The sequence below is a fragment of the Anabrus simplex genome, chromosome 1 (assembly GCF_040414725.1).
Source record: "Anabrus simplex isolate iqAnaSimp1 chromosome 1, ASM4041472v1, whole genome shotgun sequence".
Taxonomy (NCBI): domain Eukaryota; kingdom Metazoa; phylum Arthropoda; class Insecta; order Orthoptera; family Tettigoniidae; genus Anabrus; species Anabrus simplex.
Genome location: NC_090265.1, coordinates 1,058,915,527 through 1,058,935,191, shown reverse-complemented (window position 1 = coordinate 1,058,935,191; position 19,665 = coordinate 1,058,915,527). Strand labels below are relative to the sequence as shown.

General features: G+C 38.7%; 1 protein-coding gene across 3 annotated transcripts in view; it reads right to left on the bottom strand.

The window, feature by feature from the left end:
* LOC136876072 (uncharacterized) overlaps positions 1 to 2,755 on the bottom strand; it is a 59,815-nt gene extending 57,060 nt beyond the window's left edge. The window contains exon 1 of one of the 3 annotated variants that reach the window (XM_067149700.2): positions 2,642 to 2,755. The gene's annotated coding sequence lies outside the window, so the exon portion shown is untranslated. The remainder of the gene's footprint in view (positions 1 to 2,641) is intronic. The other 2 variants (XM_067149710.2, XM_068228347.1) reach the window with 2 other exon arrangements.
* Between the last annotated feature and the right edge of the window lie 16,910 nt (positions 2,756 to 19,665).

Here is a 19,665-nt window from a genome sequence, read left to right as displayed (position 1 = left end):
TGAAGTTGGACACGGAAATAAACGATAAAAGAGCCTTGACATCTGGACCCATCTACGTTCCAGGTCACTATTCAGCTATAATTGGTAGTAAAGAGAAAGGTGGAAGTGCGTTTAGAGTAAACATAGTGACTCGCACTGATTCCATCGATGTGAAGAAAATTGCATCTGGTTTGACAAACTGTCACTTCAATGAAAACGGAGGGAAATTTCAATTCAGTAGCATCGTAATGGTGAAATTCACCAAGGACCATCTGGACCGCTACTTCCACAAAGGCTCTTACACTGAAGATGAATTTAAGTCGGTAATAATCCGCTGAAAGAAAAGGAAAGATGCAAATCATACTGAAAGTTATGGATTAACCCCAGCATATACGGAACTTTGCAAGTCCGACTCGTTGGCTGAATGGTCAGCGTACTGACCTTCGGTTGGGAGGGTCCCGGGTTCGATTCCCGGCCGGGCGGGGAATTTCAATCGCCCCTGATTAATTCTTCTGGCGTTTTTGTTTGTCCCAAAACTTTCCCCTTCATATTCACACAACACAACACACTACACTACCAACCACCAAGGAAACACGCAATAGTGATTACCTTCCTTCATATAGGGTTGGCGTCAGGAAGGGCATCCGACCGTAAAACAGGGCCAAATCCACATTGCTACCCCGCAGGTGTGGGAAAAATCGGTAGAAAAAGAAGAAAATTGCAAATCCAAGATAATAACTTTGAAGACTTAGAGCCTTAATCGCAACAGAACCATACCGTATCTCCATGCTTCTTTATTTGCAAGATTAGAATGCGAGTAGGATACAAAAATGTGATTCATCAATGTGGACTGACAGACAGTACTTGCATTACCATTATAATTTTAATTCAGTTTTTTCGTTTGGTTTGATATGACTCCCTGTATTTATTTTACTTCCTGTATGGTATATTTTCTTTTACTCAGTGAGAAACCTAAAGTATAATGAATAATGATGTCTTTTTTCTGCTTTAACAAATATCTGTTTTTCATTGGTTGTATAATCCTTTTAATATTTGTGGTCTTTTTGGAGAGTAAACATTAAATAATATTCATTATGTCATTATTACATCCATATTTTCTTGGTATGTGATACTTACTAACTCATTAGCGACGTAAGTCAGAAAGAAAAAAATAAAATGAAAAAAATCGTTCATATTATGTTAACTTGAAGAGTACTGTCCGTAAATAAAAAATAAATTCTGAAAAATGTTGAACGTTGACGGCGGAATGAAAGATCGAATTTGCGCAAAAAACTTCGAATGCTATTTTCTCAGAACTGCTAATTTTGACTTACGTCACTATTGTTCTCAGCTAACGATATTGAGGATACAGGCTGCTTGCTCCAGCACGGTGGAGATGGAGCAGAAACGGTCATGTAAACTCTATTTCACACAATGCAAGTAAGTTGAAAAGATATGGTAAATGTAAGTAAAGGTATTCCAAGTTTATTTATGCAAAGAGTTCGTCATTAGATATATATTACAGAAAACCCTTAGATAGAAAGAATATTTCGAAAATCAGATTCACCACAGCAGCACAAAACTCTTTCAGAAGGGAACAGTGACGGTATTAAAATGTATTCTCAGGAAATAATAGAATGTTCAATGAACTGCATTTTCACTTAACAGCGGAACTGAACGAAATTCAGCCAGAAAAGGTGAAATATACTCGGAAGGCATGAAAAAAATCATCCGTTAATAATAGGATTTGCTTCAGCTTTGAGGAAGACGTGCTCTGACTGGATGAATAAATGGAGCAATATATAAACAAAGTAATAGGAAAGTTTACTATGACTATCGTGGTATTACTTAGAAAAGTATACCAAGCAAAGTGGTTGCAGACATTTAGGAAAGGAAAGTGTGGTTATTGGACCATATTTTTCATTATGCACCAAGTAATATAAATAAACGAATACGCTACTAAAGAAAACTTTTGATACTGTAGCCAACATATTTCCCGTTACGGGATTAAGGATAGGTAGTGAAAACAATCAAAAGTATTTATATTGACAATTAAATGACAGAATGAGTTCTTGGTTCAGAGTAGATACAGGTTTAAGACAAGGTTGACATCTCTCACCTCTCTCGTCCTTCGTTTATATGGATGTCTTTCTTAAATATATAAGAGGGCGGGGTGGGATTCAATCGGGAAAAATCAGTTTTGCCCATACTGATGATCTGGTCTTAATGGCAGACTGTGCTGAAAACTTTGAATCTAGTATCTTGGAAATTACAACAAAGACAGTGACATGGTATGAAACTCAGTATTTCTGAGTTTATATTATTGTCAGTTAGAAAGAAACCTAACTAGATGCTGGAAATACAAACATGTAACGGGTTGATCATTTCAAGTTGTTAAGATGTGCGCATCGGTGACCCAGAGACGTAAAGCCAGTGTTATTATAATTATTATTACATTCGGTGGCGTTTTCTAAGGGTACAATCAACCCTACGGCTGATGATAATAAACGGGGCAATTGACAATTTATTTACCAGGTTAAACATACCGTAGGCCTATCATGTTTCTGTCTTTCAACGCAAGAAACTTAATTATACCTGTTTCATGCACACTGTAATTACTCATGCAATGGCACCAGAACGAAGTACCCTAACGAGAACTTACCTCGTGAACGAACTAGATCAGTATTCTGAAGATGTGCTTGTCTGCTGCTGTCCGTCACTGCCAAGCTAACTGACGCTCACTGACCTTCCACTGTGTGAGCACTTGATGACTGGGGGCTGTATGGATATTAACAGCATTGACATTATATAAAGAACAAAGAACATCTTCAACGCTATCTCATCGTGATTGCAGAACTTGATACTATTCTTTACAAGCAAAAATGAGAAAAGATAACAAACATGAATTAAAATCTTTGCCTTTTGGTATAGTTAACGTTATCTTTTGGATACAACCTTGGAATTACTAATTACGTCGAAGAGTTGCGTATGTTCTGTAAGATATTATTAGGCAGTTATCTTAATTGATATACATCTCGAGCAGTCATTACATGCTTTAATGTTTTGCTTGAAATTCGACGCAGCTATAACGGGGAAGACGGTAAAGGCGTGCTTGTTTTACCGGGAAGAACCGGGGTTAGATGCCCCGACAGAAAGTCAAAAATTTAGAAACAGGATTTCTATTTCTGAAGAAGCGCGTAACCCTCAACCTCTATAAAATATGAATATCAAGTTACTACTTTCTTTTTCTTTATTTACATTGGCTTTACGACGCACCGACACGGATAGGTCTTATGGCGACGATGGGACAGGAAAGGGCTAGGAGTGGAAAGGAAGTAGCCGTGGCCTTAATTAAGGTACAGCCCAAGCATTTGCCTGGTGTGGAAATGGGAAACCACAGAGCTACCACCAGTGGGGTTAGAACCCACTATCTCTCGAATTCAAGCGTACAGCTGCAAACTCTTAACCGCGCGGCCAACTCGCTCGCTCTAAGTTATTTCCTGGAGGCAAAAGTGGCCGGGCTTTTTCCTTTTTACAACGATAAAGAAGGCAAACTTCTAGTTACTTATTTCTAATATGAATGTGTAATTAATTTTCAATTGACTATATTTTTCATGGGGGTACTCAACTTCGTAGTGTGTGTGGTGATCACTGTGTCCCTAACTGAGTCGGATGTTGCTTCCACATACAGTATTTGTGCCATACATATATACTGCCCCCCGTTTTACCGGGCAGCTCAGCCAGTAAGCAAGAGTCCCAGAGGCGGAACGTTCACTTACAGGCAACGCAAAATTATTGAGGACAGGGACAACCTAAGGACTGACGACAAATGAAAACACTAAAAATGGGTTTTAACATTTATTAAAATTAATTAGCATTTTCCAAAATTCAATTAATATTTCCAAAATCTTGAATAAAAATATTTAATTCTTCCCTGTTGGAATTCACCCACAATTCTTCATGAAATTGCATTCTGCAAAGATACGAAACTGAGTTTTATTAAATCATATTAGAAAATTAATTAACTTATTATCTGAGAAAATCCTATCTCAAAATATCAAAAATCTGATTTTTCGTATCATGATTTAAATTAACAATATTCTGCTATTTACTCTTAAATGAATCAAACTTTCACCTCGCATGAAAAATCAAATAATCATTTCTATTAATTAAATATTATTCTGATGAATTATTTATGCTTCAAATTATTTCATTAAATTACTTTGAAGTCCTATATCCAACTCCTTATATTTTCAATCTCGAGTTATTTGACCTAGTGTTGTGCACAACTCACAATAAAGACTTAAAATTCTCACTGTGTAAGGTTAAACGTTTTACATTTCGTGAGCTTAGTTCATTGACGTGATCCTTGCTTAAGTATTTTTTTCTCGAAGCAAAGATCCTAATCTGTCTCATTTTATCATAAAATCGCTTAAAGATTTATAATTGAGCCAAATATGCTCGCCACAAAACAACAAGAAATCGAAAAACATTACGCGCACTGCGTACACATATCATGACGAAATATCACCATGAAAAATCACATTCACAAAATATCAATCATTCATCCATCTCACATTCAAGCTTAGGTTCCCGGTAGTATTATCAAATAGATTTATCAAAACCTATCTCTTGATTTTTATTTTTTAAAATTATTTGAAATATGAGAGTTTTCCCGATGACGATATCAGATAAGAGCTACCATTGCGATCGTCTGGCGTGTGATTGTAACAGGATTATCACTTTTTCAACGAAATAGATTCCACAACGATGTTCCAGAATAATTTTTCGGTAGAAATCATCATTTAAAATTCCATAGAATTGCCTACCGTCATAGATAAATAAGCATTCGCGCATACGGTCTATGAGTCATGCCTTCGTTATTTTTAATCTCCTATTTTCTCAAATTATCGATCAATATGTGCTGCATAAGAAGAAGTTATGTTCAAAGACATACTCTCTTCTTTAAATGACTCATGTAATGGACACACAAAAATAAAATCCTATCTCAAGATCCATTTACAAGTCTCAAAAATACCACACAACAGTAAATGCAAAATTTGTGAACATTCAAGTCACGACCAATATTCCAGGCCTACATCTACTTCAATATAGCACACATTAATCACTTATAAGCACAGTAATAATTACACTCATGACCTTTAAACATTCTATTAGACCGTAATAATGTTTATTATTATTATTATTATTATTATTATTATTATTATTATTATTATTATTATTATTATTATTATTATACGCGCGCGGTCGCGTCATCGTAGGCTATGGTTTAATGAAATCATAGATGACTCTATCCTATCTCGAATCTATGATGAACCACAAAAACATCAAAGAAACATCCTAAATCCACAGAACACGTCGATATTCTGTCCCAAATAATTCAAAAAAAATTATTCCAAATTTATTTAATAAATTAATAAATGTTATCGCGTGGGTCAAATACTTTTAACACTTTCCTCGACTTATTATGGGACAGTGAGAACATGTCACGAAGCACTCACTCAAATAGAATGAAATACAGGTCCCAAATACACTCTCACACACATCAAATCTACCAACACCATAGAAAGAAGAGTGAAATTTCTAACTACAAAGACTATTAGAAATGATCTCAAATATTCAAGCAAGGACTACGTCTACATAATTATTACAACAGAAAATAGAGAAAAATATAATTTAAAATCTTAGCTGTAGTAGACTTGGCTTCTAGACTCGGTTGATGATCAGTGAATATTTAACCGGACTTCATCTCGGATATTATTCTCCCCTGGGCTGAATTATGCCTCACATTTTAATTACACATGGCTGCAGCAGGCGAAGACTTAGGACAGTTACAAACTCCGTCGTAATGTTGAAGTTCCATTCTTCCGAAATAATTCAGGACTGCTAGTGATCTTCCGTCTTCTGGTGAAAGCTGAAACTAAAAAGTTTGTTTTAGTAATAGTTCCCAACACACACTTGATTCTCCAAGTTGGCACAGTTTTTACGTACTTTAAAAGTTCCTCAGATTTGTAACATTAAAGAAATCTGAACTGCGGCGTTCCCAATATTTTCCGTATCTCAAAATTTCCCCAGAAGCAGAAATAATATCATCCTTCATCAAATGAATGCTTATAATTTTTAATATCGTATATGCCGTCTCCAATTATACATGTGCTCTTATAACACGACGACGAGTACTTGTACAAAGCAATTATTCACGTAGAAAGCCGAAGACAAAAGAGCGCAAATTTCCCCAGATACATGGGTATTTATTTCTTCAAGACGTAGGTGTGTTTGTCAGTTGAATTTTATTGGCTGAGATTTAGCGATCGGGCTAACCTTGCGATCCAATTGGTTAAATATCATGACGTCAAAATCTCAAAGTATTGATCGCTTTTGGTCTGGTAAAATTCGTGTCCACGTGCTACTCAGCTGAGGTCCCCAACAAGGCACAAAAGAACCCAGACTCGCTTGCACGGCGGGGGAAATCCTGTTCTGCTACTGGCTAGCAGAGACAGTGCAGAGTTGAACTCTCCTTCCTAAATGATAATTTTATGCATTGTTCCACCCCAGTAATAAAATATTCTTTCCATACAGACCAATAACCAATTTTCAAGGGTACAATACATTATCATTATAGACTCTTATGCCTTTCAGCGTTCAGTCTGCAAGCCTCTGTGAATGTACTCAAGGTCGCCACAACCCTCTATTTGCAACTAGTGCTGTGGCCTCATTTAGTTCCATACCTCTTATCGTTAGTAACTGAGTCTAACCATGCCAAGCTCTTAAATTTTGCATTTCCGATCCAATGGCTTCTCGGGATCTCTTTTTCTCTCTCAGCTGTAAATTTTTGAAGCCTTGCGAGTCTTTCATTTTCACGCCTTGCATATTCCTTTCTTTTATCAATACTTTCATTCTTCAACTGGTCGCTCATTTCTCGTCATACTATAATGAGAGGTAAGAGGGTTTAGTTATCTTGCTGGAGTTTCCCTTAATAACCACGACTACCGAGCTCGATAGCTGCAGTCGCTCAAGTGCGGCCAGTATCCAGTATTCGGGAGGTAGTAGGTTCGAACCCCACTGTCGGCAGCCCTGAAAATGGTTTTCCGTGTTTTCCCATTTTCACACCAGGCAAATGCTGGGGCTGTACCTTAATTAAGGCCGCGGCCGCTTCCTTCCCACCCCTAGCCCTTCCCTGTTCCATCGTCGCCATAAGACCTATCTGTGTCGGTGCGACGTTAAGCAACTAGCAAAAAAAACACCACGACTAGTAGCACCAATGTAGTGTATTAGCTGAGACTCCACAGTAGCACTAGGAAAGATACAAGAAATTTAAATCCCATCATTGATAACAACAACACTGATCTACTCCTAGTGCACATATTTGTATCCTAGGTGTAAATGGTTGTACTTATGCAGGGTGGTCAGAAACAATGTGAATCAGATGTATGAGTGTTAGTGAGTTGGTCATACTGACAAATAATTTGCAAAAAGGAATTCTATATCTCGCGCCGTTGTCATGTTGTCATCTACTGAATTTAGCCAATCAGAGCGCTTCAGGAGAGAATTGAAACGGGCTTTGCGAGGTAATGTTGCTAAATTTGCACGTGGCTTATGACCGCCTTGACGAGAGCAATGCCGAGTTATCAACATAATGCACAAACACACGATGGGTTTCACGCGGTGTCACCGTAGTGTACTTGACATGGCGCGATCCTGTTAGCTCGGAGGTCCACGTTCAAGAAAGTAAAAATATTTGTTACGATATATTTATTTTCGGAAGCCACATCCTCCCCTCTTCAATCGTAAGTATTCCCAAGTCTTCGCACACCAAAGTTTGTAACATTTTCATCACATTACTCTTTCGTCCGAAATCACGCGGAACAGACCATACTTCTTTCCTTAGGATCTTTTCCATTTCTCGAATCAAGTAATCCTGGTTACTATCCCATACATTGGAACCATACTCTAACTGGGATTCTACCAGTGACTTATAAGCCCTCTCTTTTACACTTTTAATACGACCCCTAAATACACTCATAATCATACAAAGAGAACTGTTAACCTTCATTTACAACCTCGCTAATATCATTACCTCTCATCGGTACTTGCAGTATGGCCATGAGGTACTTCTTTTCTATTAACACAGTAATTAAAACTGAGGACTTCTTCCCAGTCGCTCACAATCATGTAACTCATTTATTACTTTATACAGCATAACATTATACGATAAAAGGCTTACCTATGAATTATAGCCAACGGCCGTAGCCGTGTTGAAACACCGGATCCCCTGAGATCTCCGAAGTTAAGCAACATTGGGCGTGGTCAGGAGTTGGATGGGTTGCCACGCGCTGTTGGTGGGGGGTAAGGGAATGGAGGAGCGGAAAGGAACTGGACACCCTACCGCACGTAAACTCCGGCTCAGGAGCACCTCTGCGGAGGTTCGGACCTGCCTTCGGGCAGAATAAACCTTACCTTACCTCATATCATTCGTATACCAGGTGAATCAATTGCCCCTAGCAAGTTATAGTACTGCAGCCCAACGTACGTGTGAGATAGTTGTGAAGTCGACATTTCTCTGCCAGAATCCGGTACGGTACTAATGCACAGCAAGCACATCCTGCAAACGATTATGAACACTGTTATCGTTCCCGCCATGTGACTACTACAGACCGTTCGAAAAATGTCACAATTACAATCATGTACCGTACGTCAGTCTACCATGTTACTCTGTAATGGTGTGCCAAGTGACCGGCTATAGAAAAACGCGAAATTAAAACTACAGTACGATACAGTAACATGGAGAAGTAACGTACTCTACGGCATTGTTAAGACGAATGATGCACAGGGCCCTAGCGTAGCGCAAGTGGTCAAAAGCTAGCCTACCCATTAACGGCACGTAATATTGATAGTTCGAATAATTCTACACCGTCCACTTTTTTCTTTACATTCATATGAAGCTTCGGCGCTTAAACACAGGCCAGTGTTACACATAATAAATCTCATGATGTTTGCGTATTGACTTATAAATCGTACGCTTTTAAAATAAGAATTTATTTGCTCCACATACAACATCAGTAGAAAGGATTTAAAATTATGGATACATTCCATAAAATTATTGAAAACATACTACCCAAAGTAGATGATGTGTTGTGACAAAATATACATTAATGTGGTGCTAACAATATAAAAAAGCATCCGTGATACGTGTTAATACCAAATAAATTTTTACGTTATAATTTATGGTGAATTGTGAAGCGTCAACCATGTTGTCCTCAGTTTTCAAGTTTAATGTTTTTAATATTCACTAGTTTATTGCTTGAATGAATTTGAGGTTGTCCCGTTGCATTCCTATGATGTTGCAAAATTGTAGATTTTCCTTATTGATGGACCGGTATTCAAGACATTCCATAAAATTATTGAAGGACACTCCTTGCTTTATCATGTTTGACTTGGGGCGAAGCTTACGTGGAGAAATGCCAAATACGGAAATATCTTTTATGAATTGATTTTGGCCGTGCGCGTAGAGGCGCGCGGCTGTGTGCTTGCATCCGGGAGATAGTAGGTTCGAATCCCACTATCGGCAGCCCTGAAAATGGTTTTCCGTGGTTTCCCATTTTCACACCAGGCAAATGCTGGGGCTGTACCTTAATTAAGGCCACGGCCGCTTCCTTCCCACTCCTAGGCCTTTCCTATCCCATCGTCGCTATAAGACCTATCTGTGTCGGTGCGACGTAAAGCAACTTGCAAAGAAAAGAAAATGATGACTTGATTTGTTGATATTCTTCAGAATATACGTGTAGAAAACCTTTGGATGTATGTCTAGTAGGTTTACTACTACTACTACTACTACTACTACTACTACTACTACTACTACTAAAATGTTTTCATTCCTCCCCTGAAGGGGAAGGCGGGCCTCTTAGACGGTGACACCGACTCTCAGGCCGGGAGATTTGTTACGGTGAAGGAGATGCATGGAGAAGGTGAGGGCGTTGGTGGCCGTGGTCTATACTAGGAACTGTCCCGGCATTCACATTAGTACAGGAGAATGGAAAACCGATCTCAGGACAAATGATGGTTGGGGCAGCCGTGAGGTCCATCCCTGTCCCGTCTCCCGAATGCAGAGGCGTAGAATCACGGTACAGCCGTGGCCACCCCTCCTCTGTTCGGTTGGCCTGTTTGAGTGCAGAGCTGTTGGACCACGGACCAGCCGTGGCCACTTGTGGGCTGAGACCCACTCTGCATCCACCGACGTAGCAGGTTCAGCGAGGAGAGGTCAGTGTAGCAGGAACGGTTTATGTTGGCGACTACAGTACATGGCTATGTCCGATTATAGAACTTTAGTGTCTTCCAAATGTTTTCATCTAATATGTGTAAATACAGGATAACTTCACAAGCAACACAAGTTCGTATTTGATATATTTAAGAACATGCAGTATTTAAATAATGAAAATCCACAGTCTGTTTCCAGTCATTCGACCAGTTTAAGAGTGGAATGAAGGAAAATCTCATCTAGTGGTTAGGATAGGAATTGTGCGAGCTGCTGAAGCCTGTCGCACTCCTCTGGGGCAATGATTAATGACTGACAGATGGAATGAAACGATATTTAAGACTGCTGCTGGAATGGAAGATGACAGGAAAAACCGCAGCACCCGGATGAAAACCTGTCCCGCCTGCGCTTTTTTCCAGCACATCTCCCATGGAGTGACCGGGATTTGAACCACTGAACCCAGCGGTAAGAGGCCGGTGCGCTGCCACCTGAGCCATGGAGGTTCTGTTTAAATAATAATAATAATAATAATAATAATAATAATAATAATAATAATAATAATAATAATAATAATAATAATAATAATAATAATTGTAGCGGAGGTACACGTTTTCCGTTCAGTTGAATTGCGCGACACCTGTGATGTAAACCCTGAACTGTGTATCAAAAGAAGTGTGTACCTTTAATCGTAAGATGCCTCTACTATCGACTTACATGCCCCCTCTGGTGGGAGGAAGGACTATTAATATTTCAAGGGAAATTTCTATTTTCAAGATTTGTACAATTGAAGCGTTTGCAGATTGTTTTATTTGAATGTGCTGAGGGTGTCAGCACTACTAAGGCTTCCTTATGTTATGGACCAATCAGAAATGTTTGATATATATTTTTCTAGCCAATTAAAATTGGGGATGTGTACAGGCATTCAGCTTAGATCAAGAGAGTTCGGGAACCTTCCCCCTGAGTTGTGATATACGTTGGGCGCTTTTGGGCCATTTTGCCATCTTCGTCGCTCCGGATTTAGAGTGCACACGGTGTATGTGGAGGCGGGTCAGCTCAAGTTAATGGCAGACATCTTTTAAAATATGTGATAGTTCCAGACAGTTAACTTGAGGGGAAGGTTTCAAACTTCTTTTTTAATGTAAATTTCGGAAGTTTAAATATCACATTTTAAATGTAAATTTTCAGGCAAGTCTAAGGACTCTATTCAAATCCCTATTGGGAAATATGTAACTTAGGGAATAGTAAATCATCCCATTTAACTTGGTATGGGGGTGAATATGATTTTCTAAAGCTCTAAATTTTTAACTCCATTTTGGAACTTAATATTTCGCCATCTAATCAGCCTCTGTAACTTCGGGCAAGTGCAAGTGTTTCGCCTCCTAGCATTGTGTACATGGCCGATTCTCTTAAACCTTTTCTTTTGTACATTTAGGCCATTTAGAATGGGCACTCACTGTCCCTGTTTAAATCCACTTGTCTATATATATAAAATTGGATGCTGGTATGTTTGAAGCTAATAGACTCATTTTATTTAGAAATGGATTTAATTCTGCTTCCCCCACTTGGAGGCTGCCAAAAAGACAAAGCTTACATAAAAATTTTGAATAGTAATTACAAGGACCGTTTAAAATGTGTCTATAAATAGGTATACTACCGTAAAGCCTAAATAATAAAAAAATTGTATCAGTCAATAGTTACGAAATCCATGAGAAATTCCTCATAGGACAAAGATATAACTAGGAGTAAAAATGATTTTTTTTACTACTGCTAACGATCCTTTCAAGGCTGCTAACCCAATGTCCTTAATGAATTGGTTATGCAAATTAAATTTCTTACAAAAGTTGTGGAATGTGTGAGTAATGATGCCTCTTGCTCCTATCATCAATCCCAACACATCTATGGAGTCCAGATGATATTTCTCGGCATAGTATGGAATTGTGGGTTCATATATATTTCTCCTTGTGTACATCATGTGGTTGAGTGGATGATGCTTCGGTTCTAATTCTGGCGTCTATTATGAACCCTTAATTGAGCCCGGTGGTATAGCAATCGTGTTAATCCGCCGGTTTGACCCTGTCCGAGACAATCCATGTACCTCCTCGTGGACTGTATAGTGCTTTTCTCTCAGGGCTTCGGCAATCATAGACCTTATTCGATGATGTCGTGAATTCCGCAGGGCGTCACTAAATGGACAGGAACCCAAGACGTGACAAAGTATTTCAATCTCACTGTGGCAACGCTGACAGTGGTTATTGTCTTGGGACCTGCCAGATAATGCACGAACTGGAACTACATTTGCTGTCAGTTTTATGGCATTTCTCCAGTCGCTGCTGGTTAAACCTTCGGGCTTTCTTACCCACTGATTGGCTGGTGTGTACTCCTTATAGAGTATAACACCCTTACCTTTTTGTGGTAAGGCACACCAGGCATCGAATTCATTCTCACGGAGTTGTTGTTGTCGTAGGAGCGAGACTTTGACTGATTCGCGTTCAGTATTCAGGAGTAGGCCAAGTTTTTCGGAGCACTTCTTTGTTTCTGTATGAAGGTCTCTGATATGACTGATGTGCATATTGTTGGATCGATGGAGAACTTGGCATGCATTTATGTGCTGTAGATAAGCCTCCCAACCACACTTGAAAAGACCGAGTCCTTTATACTTTTTGTCGGAGTATAACATGCTGTCTGGTGTATCTATTGGAAGTTGAAGAACTTCTTTCAAAGTGCTTTGATAAGTTTGTCAGTATCAATTAGGCAACTCGCTGGTATACTATGTAAAGATGTAGTGTGGAATTTGTAGATCAAATATGGGCATATGTAGATTGATAGCACATTAGATTTCTGGTGTGGTTGCAATAGTGGAGTTGATGCTAATGCGTCTAGTTTACTCTTAAGTTTTTCCATCGTTAATTTAGCATCAAATATGGTAGCACTGTGATAGTTTACTCCAAGGTAACGGATTGTCTCCGCAGGAGTTATAGATGCAATTTCATTGCAACCATCCAATGTTAGAGGTTTATAGGTAAGACTTCCTTGAACTATGGAAATGGATTTAGATATGTTGACATTGATCGCTAGGCCAATTTCTTTGAATCTCTTGATAGCCATTTCGGTTATCTTTCTAGCTGAAGTCTCGTTTTTTGCTACAATCAACGTATCATCAGCAATGCCTAGAATGGTTACGTTAGGAAGGCCCGGCATTATACAAGATCCATGTTCTTCCTGGAACTCTGTTGAAGAAAGTTCTTCTAAGATGTGGTCAGTTGCCATGTTGTAAACCGCCGGCGATAAGGGAGAACCCTGCATTATACCTTTATTGAGAACAATTGGTTTGGTCTTCTTGTGATGGGATTCAATTTGAGTAGTACTATTAGTTTGGAGTGCCATTATTAGATCAGATAATGTTGATGGTAGGGCGAGGGAGGAGAGGGCATTCTTCAAGTGTTTATGCCCTACGTTGTCAAAGGCCTTAGTGATATCCAGGAAAACCAGGTTACAGTCGACCTTTTGGTGTTTGGTGATGTCAGAATAGATTCCCGGATGGAAGTATTGATACGAGTGCCGGCAGAGTTTGTGAAACCACGTTGATTTTCATTAAAGCTCACATAGCTACGTAATCGTGAATCTAATATGCGCTCTATTACTCTCCTCACTAGTGAACAGACCTCCAGTTATCTAGATCCATGGGGTCTCCTCCCTTATGGATAAGCACGGTTCTAGCTCTCTTAAGAATCGCGGGCACCAGTGTTCTTTTTAACATGGTTGTTGCAATCAATGCTATAATTTCATAGCACGTGTCACGTTTAAGTGCCCTCATCAATATATGGTCTGGGCCAGGGGATGTGTTGACGGCTATTTTGTTGATTGCAAACTCTACTTCTTGTTTAGAAATGATCGTATTCATTGTATCATCTAATTCTACATATTCTGCTTCAGATGTGTGTGAAGTGTATGTTGGTCTTTCCAAATCATTAGGGATTGAAACACGAGAGGAAAAGTAGTTGTGTATTTTATTTATATCTACCTTACAGACCTCTTTGGTGTCACTGTTTGCCGCACGTACTGTACTGCTTTTCGTCTCTGCTAGTAGGATAGGAATTGAGTTTTTTGGAATTCATACTTCTCGCGGCGTTTTACTCTATCTCTCTTGGTCGCCCTTTCCGGATTGCTTAATTGCGAAAATTTTCGTTGATTATGAAGTAACTTTTTTCTCCGACGTATCTCATAAAATTTAACTGCCGGGTGTTTTGGACCGGGAAGCTGATGCACGGCTTTGGGTAAGAATTCCATGAATTCATTGACATTATTACAAAAGTCATCGTCATTACTGATATTCTGGAATTCCAACTTGAATTTTTCCATCGTTTCGTTGTATGTCTGTGTGTTTTGATTTTGTGTAAACTATTACTATTAATATTACTATTTTCAACGTTATGTCTGGCGTGGTTTCGTTGATACTGCCTGGAAACAGGATATCACTATCATTTGAAAGGGGTGCACGACCACTTCTTGCTGATTTCCATTCGGGCTGCTTAGCTAACAGTGCAGTTCTATGTTCTTGTGGATGAGATCGGCTTATGTGGATGCTCACTCCTAGCTTCCCTTTATAGTGTTTACCACAATGTGGACAGGCTGTGGTGTTGACGACTTCATCGGTGACAATCTGAGTCGTCGTGTTAGGAGATTCGTCCAAGGGTTCCATTTCTGGATTGTATAGCAACCTTGTTCGCAAGAACGGAATTAATAATGGTACGGCATTTACTGTAGCCGTATATATAGTGTATTAACCTATGCTGTTATGATCACTAATTACCAGCTGGGTAACTTGCACATATCATCGTAGAACATGAAATCTAACAGTCGTACGACAGTATTAAAGCATTGACTACATGATAGGTAATATGGACATGGGACCTCGCTGGATTTGGTTAAAGGGAATGGACACTTGATTGGTCAGACTTTCATTCAGCGTTGTCTTGATGGTGTGACTGAGGATATTAAATAGGCCTGTTTAAATACTTGGCTGCAATCCTCATACTGCAATGGCCTTTTTCACCGGTATGAGAAGCTAGGTGGGTTCAGAGGGATACCATTCATTCGGTATGAACAACGGGTTGTCTTCGAAGGCTTTGTTTATTTCTAAAACACTTCATTGCATTCTTTAGAGTAGAATAGCTTCTCTCCAGTGTATGTCATTATGTGTAGCCGGAAGTCACTTCTCCTACTGAATAATTTGTTGAAACCCTGACATTGAAGGAGCCTTTCCCCGTTATGAAGAAACATGTGGGTGCAAAGATTACTAATTAGACAAAACGTCTTCTTGCATTCCATGCAAGGGTTTGTCTTTTCTCCAGTATGCACAGCTGCTTGTTGTAGGAGGCTACCCCTAACTTCAAACGCCTTATTGCATTTTTTACATGCGGATGGCCTTGCTCCCGTATGTATCATGGTGTGTTGCTTAGGAGACGAGCTTTGACCAAACATTTAATTGCATTTTTGACACTGAAATGATGTCCCTCTATTGTGAACAAACAGGTGTTTTTGTAGATTACCTCGCTGTGTTGACGTTTTATTGCACTCCCGGCACTGGAATGGCCTTGATCCAGTATATATAACTGCATGTGCTCGGAGTTTACTGTTAGTTATAAACGCCTTGTTGCATTCTTTACAGGGGATTGGACTGTCTTTAGTATGAAGCGTCATGGGTTTCCGGAGGCTAGATATTTCAGTCTTTCAAATAATGTTACACTCCTGGCACTGGGAGGACCTATCGCCATTATGGACAGGCGGGAGGGTTAGGGGCTGAAATCCTTCGGTAAACGTTTTATTGCATTCCCTTCACTGGAATTGCCTTAATCTCGTATGAAGAATTGCGCGTCTTTGTAGAATACTCGTTTTTGTAAACCGCCATACGCAGTATGCACGTTGGCGGAGATTACCCCTAGTTGTAAACGCTTTATTGCATTCGACACAGTGGAACGGTTTCTCTCCAGTATGTGTACACTTTCCGTGTTCTTTGACAAACCTGGACCCTTGGATAAGATACACAATTGAATTCTACATATTCTTGACTAAAGAATCTCAAAGGATAACAAGACGAAATTTAAGCTTGACCTCCTTCGATTTACTCTGTTTATTAGGACTCACTCCCGCGTAATCAGCTGTAATGTCTTTTGGATTCCCAAAGACATCGAAGCGATTTGCTGTTGTTATGGGCGATGGGGAAGGTAAGCAAACCGCAAGACAAGTCCGATTAGCGGGTTGCGTACCCAACACTATGTGAAGATTATGATGTGTTTCTTAAAACTTATTTCTGCTTTTATCTGGAAAAATTACCGTAGGGGCAAGAAACCCCTAGCACCCCTAATGGAAGGGGATGAAAATTAAAAATCCGAAAATGACGATATTAGTGACGAATTCATAGTCTTTGGGGTAGCTGAGATGAACTGTGACACTCTGAATGCCGTTTAAGTCAAAGTTCGTTTCCAATCGGTATGGTAAACATATTATGACTTACTGTTTGGGAAAGAAAACTGTAGGGTATGCCACACATACGGGTGGGATCGTACAACTGAAGATGTTACAGACGTTAAAATTGGTATTTCTTTAAAAATAAACACATTTGTTTATTTTTGGAAAATCCATAAACTATATTATCGGTATTAAACGTTCACAAAATTATTGAAATGGGCAGGAAAAACAATATGACTACAACAGGCATATCAAGATGAGTTATCTGATCTATTTATAAGGAATGCTGTGGAGCGGCGCACGGGTCCACTAGTTTACTATGTGTGTGGATCAGACTGTCGAGCAGAAATGACAGTAAACACTATGTAAAATTTGGATAAGAGTCTTGTGTCTTTGGGAGGATTGACTTTTTTTTAAAAAATTGTCTGGTTTTTGTATAATTGCAGTAATTAGTACTCATTTCGTATGGTTATTGCTAACCTGGTGCAGGCCTTTCAATGCAGACCCTCCTACGAGGTGAGCGGCGACTGCCCTGCGGGGGAAACTGCGTGTTATTGTGGTGGAGGATAACATTATATTTGCTGTATGAATTGTAAGAATGTTGAAGACAGCACAAATATCCAGTCCCAGAGCAGAGGGAAATAATCGTTTATGATTAAATTCCCTAGATCCGACCAGGAATTCAACGCGGTACCCCGAGGACAGAGCATCTAAAGTTAACAGTTCCGAGTTTCTGACTAACACATTATTGATAACGTCTATGAGATGGGTTGGTATTTGTTGAGATGTGTGAAAACAGGTATATATGTACCTTTAAACGTAGTAAGGTATGGTAAATATCCACTATAACATAACACAAAAATAGATATTAGGGAGGTGCAGATTAGAAAGAAATATAGTAAGGAATGGTTGTGGAAGTATGGAAATTTTGAAGGAACTTTTGGCAGTTATATAAGGTTTAGTGAAAATGGCAGAGTACGTTCCAGCAAGGACATTCTAGAAATCAATAATGAACAAGGAGAGTGTATAAGTGAATTAAAAAAGACAGAATTATAGTTAGCGGTAAGTGAAGATTGTTATACATAAGAATAATGTCGAGGCTGAGGAGATGAGTATTAGGTGAGTGAAGAAAACTTTCCCGCCAGTTATTTGAATGGCAGACACGTGCTCTCTGCCTGTAGGGGGAGGGGGTGGGGCAACGACAACCCGGCGTTTTATAATTCATGCACCTTGCTTAGCAAAGGCAGTTACCCCACCAGTTACCCCACACAGGCTCTTTCGACGCTATGTTGGTTATGTTTAGATATGCGAATTAAGAAAATACCTTTAAGCATTAAATCTCTTTATCATAAACGAATAGTACAATCATTCGCAGTAAAATTTGAAGTAGTGAAATATGAGAGAAATATACGCGTTCCAACTTTCCGTGGATGCCGTATCGGCTTTAGAGGGATATAGTATTTATTTATTTATTTATTTATTTATTTATTTATTTATTTATTTATTTATTTATTTATTTATTTATTTATTTATTTATTTATTTATTTATTTATTTATTTATTTATTTATTTATGTCTTTCTGTATATGGCGGGGCTCAGTCTATGAAGCCTGCTATTATGCCAAACCATATAATTATGCACCTGCATAACATAATATACTGAACATTATAACTACTTAAAATTAAAAATAAGTTTATTATAATTTAAAGTTAATGTGAAATGTAATTTGAATGAAATGTAAAGCATCATAAAAATCATTTTAACATTTTAAAATTAATTTATAATATTTACTATTATTAAAACTATATCTCGAAAAATATAAACTATAATGTTTCTAACCTTACATTGACATCTTTTCATTTAACATAATAATCTGAAATTAAGGGTGCTTCTAAGAGTAAATTAATCTGAGTGTAGGTAAAATTGTCAGCACATTCTTCTGAATAGCTTTAGGTTGCTTATATCTCTAATTTCACCCGGGAGAGAATTCCAGGAACGTATGGTCCCCGGTACAAATGACTTGTTATACGTACTACTGTGATGTGTAGGGGATGGACAACAGGGATCGTACTGATGTCCTTGAGGGTGTTCTACCTGAAGGAGAGAGGTAGTTGAAATCTATTGTCAGATAATGTGGTATACCTGTTCGCAGTATTTTGTGAAGAAGAGAAAGAGCATGGTACTTGCGTCTATCACATAATCTTAACCAGGACAGCTGATGGAGGAATGGGCTGATGTGGGAATGGAGCGGAACATTTATAATGAATCGAATGCAGGCATTATGTGCCCGTTGAAGTTTAGAACCAAGTGAACAACTTATGTTATTATACACTACATCACCATAATCAAATATTGGTAGTATTAGTCCTTGAACGAGCAGTTTCCTGGTTTTGACAGGTAGAAAATCCCTCAGTTTGTATAGTGAGTGTAATGAAACGAATACACGTTGACAAAGTTTTGTTACGTGCTCTGACCAAATTAAATACTTATTAAAAATTATTCCAAGGTTCTTAATGGAGTCTTTCAGCGCTATGGGTGTTTCATTGATCTTTACAACCGGTATGTTGATGCTTTCTAACTTGGCATGCGCTTTTTTAGATCCTATTATGATGGCTTGCGATCTTAATGGGTTTACCTTCAGGCAGTGGCTTTTAGTCCATTCGTTAATGTTACATAAGTCTTCGTTTAATTGCATGGTTGCTTCTTGTATGTCATTCGGCTTGGTACGAATATACAATTGGATGTCGTCAGCGTATAAGTGATATTTACACTTCGTCAGTTGTTCTGATAGGTCATTCATGTATAGGGAGAACAGAAGTGGTGATAGGCCTATTACTTTGAATAAACAGAATTTAATGGTACATCACTACATGCCATTTCACGTTCATCCCTGCGTGCACTTACAATAATAATAATAATAATAATAATAATAATAATAATAATAA